General features: G+C 38.0%; 1 protein-coding gene across 2 annotated transcripts in view; it reads right to left on the bottom strand.

Moving 5' to 3' along the window:
- Positions 1–6,338, bottom strand: part of LOC122819986 (oxysterol-binding protein 1-like) — a 173,317-nt gene that overhangs the window by 158,249 nt on the left and 8,730 nt on the right. The gene's annotated exons all lie outside the window — the stretch shown is intronic.

Below are 6,338 nucleotides of genomic sequence, written 5' to 3'. Positions count from 1 at the left end.
CTGATGCGACTTATGACATTTAATTTTGCTTTGGGATGGATATTATTAAACTGAATTGATATAATGCAGTCACAATTTCTTAAAAGTTAAAAAAAGAAGCAACCAGTGAAGAAACTACACTAAAGAGTGAGCTGTATAATCCACAGGGAGAGGGCTGGTATAGGTGGACTCTGTTAAAACAACCTGGGCTTCTGTTGCCTCCATGCCTCACCGCATGGATGCAAATATATGCAAAGGGAGCCCTGATCTAGAACTGGGAGCAAACTGCTAAAATGGAATTTTAGAAAGTAGCGTTTCTAACATTTCAGGTGGCCTAAAAAGTATCTATCTGCTCCACCTGCTGTAGCTAGATTTCTGTGGGAGCTCTCTGTGTTTTCTCCCTGCGGAACCTGAGGGAGTGTTGAGAGATTCCAGGAGGTAGCAAATGGAGATAAGGGAGACGCACTCCTCCAGGTTCAATATCTCTCAACATTAAAATTAAAGTCTTGCTCAGTTGAGCCAGGCTGAAGACTCCCAGGCCTCTGCATTGTGATAGTAACTTTTTTGTCTAGATAGAACAGACTGAGCGAAGGTTACACATGTCTGCCTGCAGTTCCTATTGCAGGAATTAATAAAGTGCTGGTTAAATGAAAATCATCAATCTCTACTTGGTATAAATTTTTCTTATTTAATTTTTTTTCAGTTGTCTGCATTCCCACATTTGCCTTTTTTTAAAATAAATTTAAAAAAAGTTTATTTTAATTTATAATCATGAACTGATTGAAGGAACAATTATTGAAACGTACGTCTTGCCATAATTGTCTGTGTGCAAATTATTTATTCTCCCTTATTCACTGTTACACAAACCACCCTCCTGCTAGCTAGGTTGGGTCCAAATACAGGATTTACCTATATTAGTATACATTAACTCTTTTTAAAATTAGAGGTAATGCAAAGCACTTTGGAGGCTGTACGAAAAACAACGTTTGGTTTTAGTAATTCTCGAGCAATTTAAGTGGTGATTTCTGTCGCTGTCTATGAGCGGACGGCGAGCAAAGGGGAGTGCAGTTTCCCTTTGAGAAACCGAGACAGTCATACAGAATGTCTAGGTAGGAGGAAAATGTCAAAGTGACATCCAGATCAATAGCAGGACTTGGGTTTTTGCACAAGAACATTCTGTTGGAACAATGTGAACAATTTTACTGGTCTAACAGTAACATTATGACAAGTTAAATCTGGAAAATGAGCCATTAGTGTTGCCCCAGAAAGTATGAGTAGGCAAGAGTCAGAAAATGACAATCATAGGTATATATTTAATTGAATAAAATAAAATGGGTGTATTTATGTAGCAGCCTGTCAATCTGGAAATGACTATAGGACCATTTGAGGTTTAACAACATCCATCACTATATAAAAGTTAAGGAAATGGAGACATGCTGGCCACGATGCACAGTGCAATGTTTAGAGAAAACCCAGATGACTGAACTCAGAAGCCTTTAACGCAAGTGATCATGTAAAGAAATGCGAGTCACCCTTCATCCACAGCTGTTAATGATGGATTTATGGATCTCAGTGAACACTGCAACCTTTATACAAAAATATGTTAGCATTTTTCACAAGTTCTAACTCATATTGTACCTTCTCTAATTATTCTCAAGACAGTAAATTAGCTTAAAAAAATCAGTAATATGGAGACTTTTTTCTGACTCAAGTTGGTTTTCTGTATTTTTGCTAGAAATGTGCTGTTTAATTCCAGTGGATATAATTTAACTTGCAAAACTATGCAAGTTAATTTTGCATAGTTCAGTATGCAAAACTGAACTATGTCTTTATAAGCTTGAATCAGCACTGCAATAATTTTCACCAAAATGAGGCACTCGCCTTATTCTCTGACGGCCAGTAGGTGGCAGCACCAACCTTTTGTTGCCACTGCAGTGAAACGTCATCGCTGAAACTTTGCTCAGATGCGAGTCAAATAATTCTTGAAAAGGTACAATCGGAGATGATAGTCAATAAACACTCGCACACGCTGATGTGATTAGTGCTGGACACTAATTATGTGCTTCGTCTGCAACTACAACACAGACATTTTGCTCAGTTTCCTGAGATTCCTGTGAAAATAGACAGTAGGTCTGTAGTTAAAAGAATTATGTAAAAAATGCTGCTGTGCTTTAATACTGATTTGACTACACTTAAGAGACCTAGATAGAAACATTACAATTTATGTTTAGCAATAAACATGTATAAAGTGAAGTATTTAATGATGCATAACATAATAAAGTTTGCTCTAATCTGCTGTATTAGGTGTATCCAGGATTTCTAAATCTTAGTGGTCAACTGTAGAAGAGCTAAAACTGAAGGCAGATACAATCTCTACACACAAATATCTATTGTAGAATAGATACAATAGAGAGACTTATTTAATCTACCTGAAACTCTGGAGATGATGCTACTGTAACAGACACTGAGGCTTGGTTTTATCAGGGCCATTTCTGCTGCAGAATCAAACCATAACATGCAAAAAGAAAACATTTCAAGGTCTGGGATTTTATTTAAAAGCAATTAATAAAAATGACATGATCTTTACCAGGTTTAAAAATGACTTGTATCCAGGCTTGAGCCTAGAAAAACACAAAACAGATAGATCAGATTATATATGAAAAATGAAGCCCTAATAAAAAGAAGTTGTGTGTGAAAAATTACACACACCTTGCTGCTTCCAGTGGGTTTAATTGTGAAAATAGCAGTCAGTTGCTGCAAAAGCAGAAGACTTTATTAGCAGCTTTCAGATCTTGAGGCTACAGTTTTGTGTTTACATGCTGCCAAGATGGAAAGACATCAGCAATGACCTGGGAAGGGTCAGGAGAAGAGGACCTTACTATAGAGAGGAAGGTTATTTACAAGTGGAAACATTTATGACAGCTGGCAGTCTTCCCAGGAGCAAAAGTCCCAGCACACTCAAGGTCAGAGTGTGAAATGCTCAGAGAAATATATATATAGAAAAAACATAAGCTCCATGTCAGATACTGCAGACTTCGGTTACCACAATAAATGTTGCTGTTCAAGAAGGTCTGATTAGAAAAAGAGGTGGCCGGCTTTTTGAGAGGAGGGCTGCCAAGAATATGGCAAAGGTGAGCGATCCACAAAACCTCTGGAGTGTTGTCTTAGATGAGACCAAAACAAATGAACAGCATATCAGGATCAACACCTCACACACAGAGGCAAGCATGATCGCAGGAGGGTGATGATACGGGTTTTTTTTTTATCAGTCACAGAAACCGGGCACCTTGTAATCATTGGATAATTCGTGAACTCTTCTGCAAACCAAAGTCTACATTCAGAGTGAAAATGTGAGATTATCTGTCATCCCAAACACAAGAGAACATCTGGAAAACAAAAGCATCACAGCATTGCAAAAAGTCCAGACTTCGCCCAAACTGGTGAGGAAATAAAAGTCTGAGGAACATATTGAACCAAAGCAATGTTGTTTAAAGAATAATAAATGAAAACTGATCCAAAAATGATGCGATAAACTGAAAGTATTACAAAAAAATAGTCATTTAAGTTATTGATGCTAAAAGGTGGTTCTATAAGTTAATGAGTCGTGGGATTGTGCTTGGCTTTGCACAAACTCTCCCTTTTGCTTTCAGCTCTCTCTAATAATGACAGTGGGGAATCTGCTGTGGCTCTGTGCACTGGAGGTTAGATGTAAATAACTTTAGATCAGATCATTTTTAACTCTGCCCTGATGTGGAACCGCCCCGAAGCTTCAACAGGACGTTCTTATCACGATTGCATGCTTTGAAAAATATGTCATGGGGAGTTGACAAGAGCAGTCGTTGAGAACCCAATTTGGATTTTTAACAGTAATTCTGGGCTTAATTAAAAGAAGGGAATGTGCAATGCGCATCCAGCTGTGACCGTGCAGCAGCATGTTATGATAAAATCTGTCTCTAACCTTGGCAATTAAACTCTCTCCTCAGGCCACTTCTGTTCAGACTGCCTGTGGCTAAGCACACGCCTCGTAATGCCCCGGCATATGGCAGGTGAAGTCCTGTCTGCATCTCCACTGAGTAAGCAACATGTCCACGTCACGGGAGATGGTAAAACATAAATAGTGACATTAAAGAAGGAGAAGGCTGCATTTTTCCCTCCCCCCCACTCTTCTGAAACCGTAATGAACCCAGAAAGTCAGTGCTTTACTGGAAGTCGATGTGTTAAAATATCTTCCCCAAATTTATTTATTTTTGCTTTACATTTAGAAAATTAAAACTCACTAGACTGTTTGGTGTGTGATGGTAGATGGTATTGATTCACATTACTTTCTGAGTAATGAAAACTCATTTCACCTGGCTTTTAAATTCACGTTCAGACATTTTATTACAACTATTTTTCAGTTTTTGTCCAATAAAACTCTGCTTTCACTCCATTATGCCTGTTTAATATGGGGCAACAGGGACTCGTCTTAAAATGTCCAATTAGTCAGCTGACAGGAGGTTAACTAGAAACTGTTCTGGTAATTACTTTATGGTGGCTGCTCCTCAGATTGTACTGTTCTCCTTTCTTTTACCACACGAGCGCTAAATATTTCTGTATTCAGGATATTTTGTTAGAAAGTGATTGTATTTATAAGCTACGTTTAACATACAGGAAATATATAGAAAGCTTTGGCTGATTCATTTTGTCAAGCACAACTCAATCTTTAGCCAAAGGTGAAAGATTTGAATCCTGAGACACAAACTTGACAGAGTCAGTGCTGCATTCAATAATAGGAACATAAAAGTTAAAACTAATTGATTTCTACATTGAAGTTGCAGGTGGAGTTAAACATTAAGTTCAATTTAACAAACCTAGCATGGTTCCAACATGCTGCGCATTTTAACATTTAACAAATTTCCAAAGACAAACTCCTGATAAACCATACCACCAAGATGATTTTTGAAGCATAATTAAATTTGTGTAGCAGTTTTCTTTAAATGAAAAATTCCAGCTTGCAACTTTCTGGACTTTAGCCCAAAGTATCTGGACTGGCTGGATGGATGGGAAAACGATTGGATGGCTGGCTGTCAGAGATAATATTTAAAGAATGGGAATGGGTATGAAAATACAAAAATAATTTTCTAGTCCCAAAATACTTAAATTAAATTCTTGGTCTTTCTACATAGTGCAGGGACTCTGACATTTATCCAAGTATTGAAAATAGCTCAAACAAACCCAAACTTTGAGACTGTAAGCAGCCTGAGCATTTCATTTGGAAAATCTTTACTTGGCACTTTGAACTTGTGGCTTTCTCTAAACTCGGATTTGACTGAGCTGCTCAGAGAAAACACTCCATTCCCCATCAGCTGCAATATATTTGGTGATCTGAGTGGATTTGATGCGAGCTTCATAAGAACCAGCACTGAAACGATGGAGGCATGCATATTCATAAGGTGTGTTGCAGCAAGAAGAGCACAAAACAACAGAATGTTGTTTTAATGTGGAAAGAACTTAATAATCACTGTTAATCACCAATTAATGATGAAAGACATTTGTCTGAGTTTGAAACGTCCTTTCCTGCAGGTCCTGTTCACATCTCTCCAGTGGAGACTTTCAGGTCCCACATAGATAAAATCATTATTCAACCCCATTGCCAGCATCAGCTCCAGCTCAGATGTTACCTGGAGGCAATTTTGGCAACGGCTCCACTGATTTCCACCTGCTTTCTGCATGTGTGCTTGTGAAAGCCACCCGGGGTCAGCTGCACCGCTATCACCCACCTATCAGGCCTTGGAGGCCCCAGAATTCATCAACAGCAATCCTTCATAGGCGGATTTTTAGCTACAATCAGCGCGACACACAGGAAGTCAAAAGTGTAACCTGACATTATGGGGATAATTTATGATCTAAAAAACACAATTCAGCCAAGCAGGTTCTCATTGTTGACATTACAAAGACTTTGATGGATGTGTTTTGCTGTATTTTTTCTTGTCGTCTGCCATGTTTAAGGTCAACATGCACAATTCTCTGCAGATATAGTGATACATATGTTGTGTCATTCATTTAGAGAAACCAGTAGATGCTGCTGCAAATGAAACATTGAAAAGCTCTTTGTGGTTTTTAGTTAAAATCTACTTCCGGTTGCGCTCTGCTGCTACATGGTACATCACCATCCATATTTGGGAATGCCTTTCCATTGTAGAGAAGAAAAAAAAGAAGACTCTTTTACAAAAAGAAATTGACATACTTCTTCGACAATCAATAAAAATACCAAATGTGTTTTATTTACGTTTCATACTTTTTGATATTTCTCAGATATTTTGGTTGTAAAAAAACGCAACGTTTGCCCTTTAAATTGTCCTTCGGGGCAAAAGATAAAC

Source organism: Gambusia affinis, linkage group LG18 (assembly GCF_019740435.1).
Source record: "Gambusia affinis linkage group LG18, SWU_Gaff_1.0, whole genome shotgun sequence".
Lineage (NCBI taxonomy): Eukaryota > Metazoa > Chordata > Actinopteri > Cyprinodontiformes > Poeciliidae > Gambusia > Gambusia affinis.
Note: the sequence above shows the minus strand (reverse complement) of the source record. Positions and strands in the feature narration are given on the sequence as shown.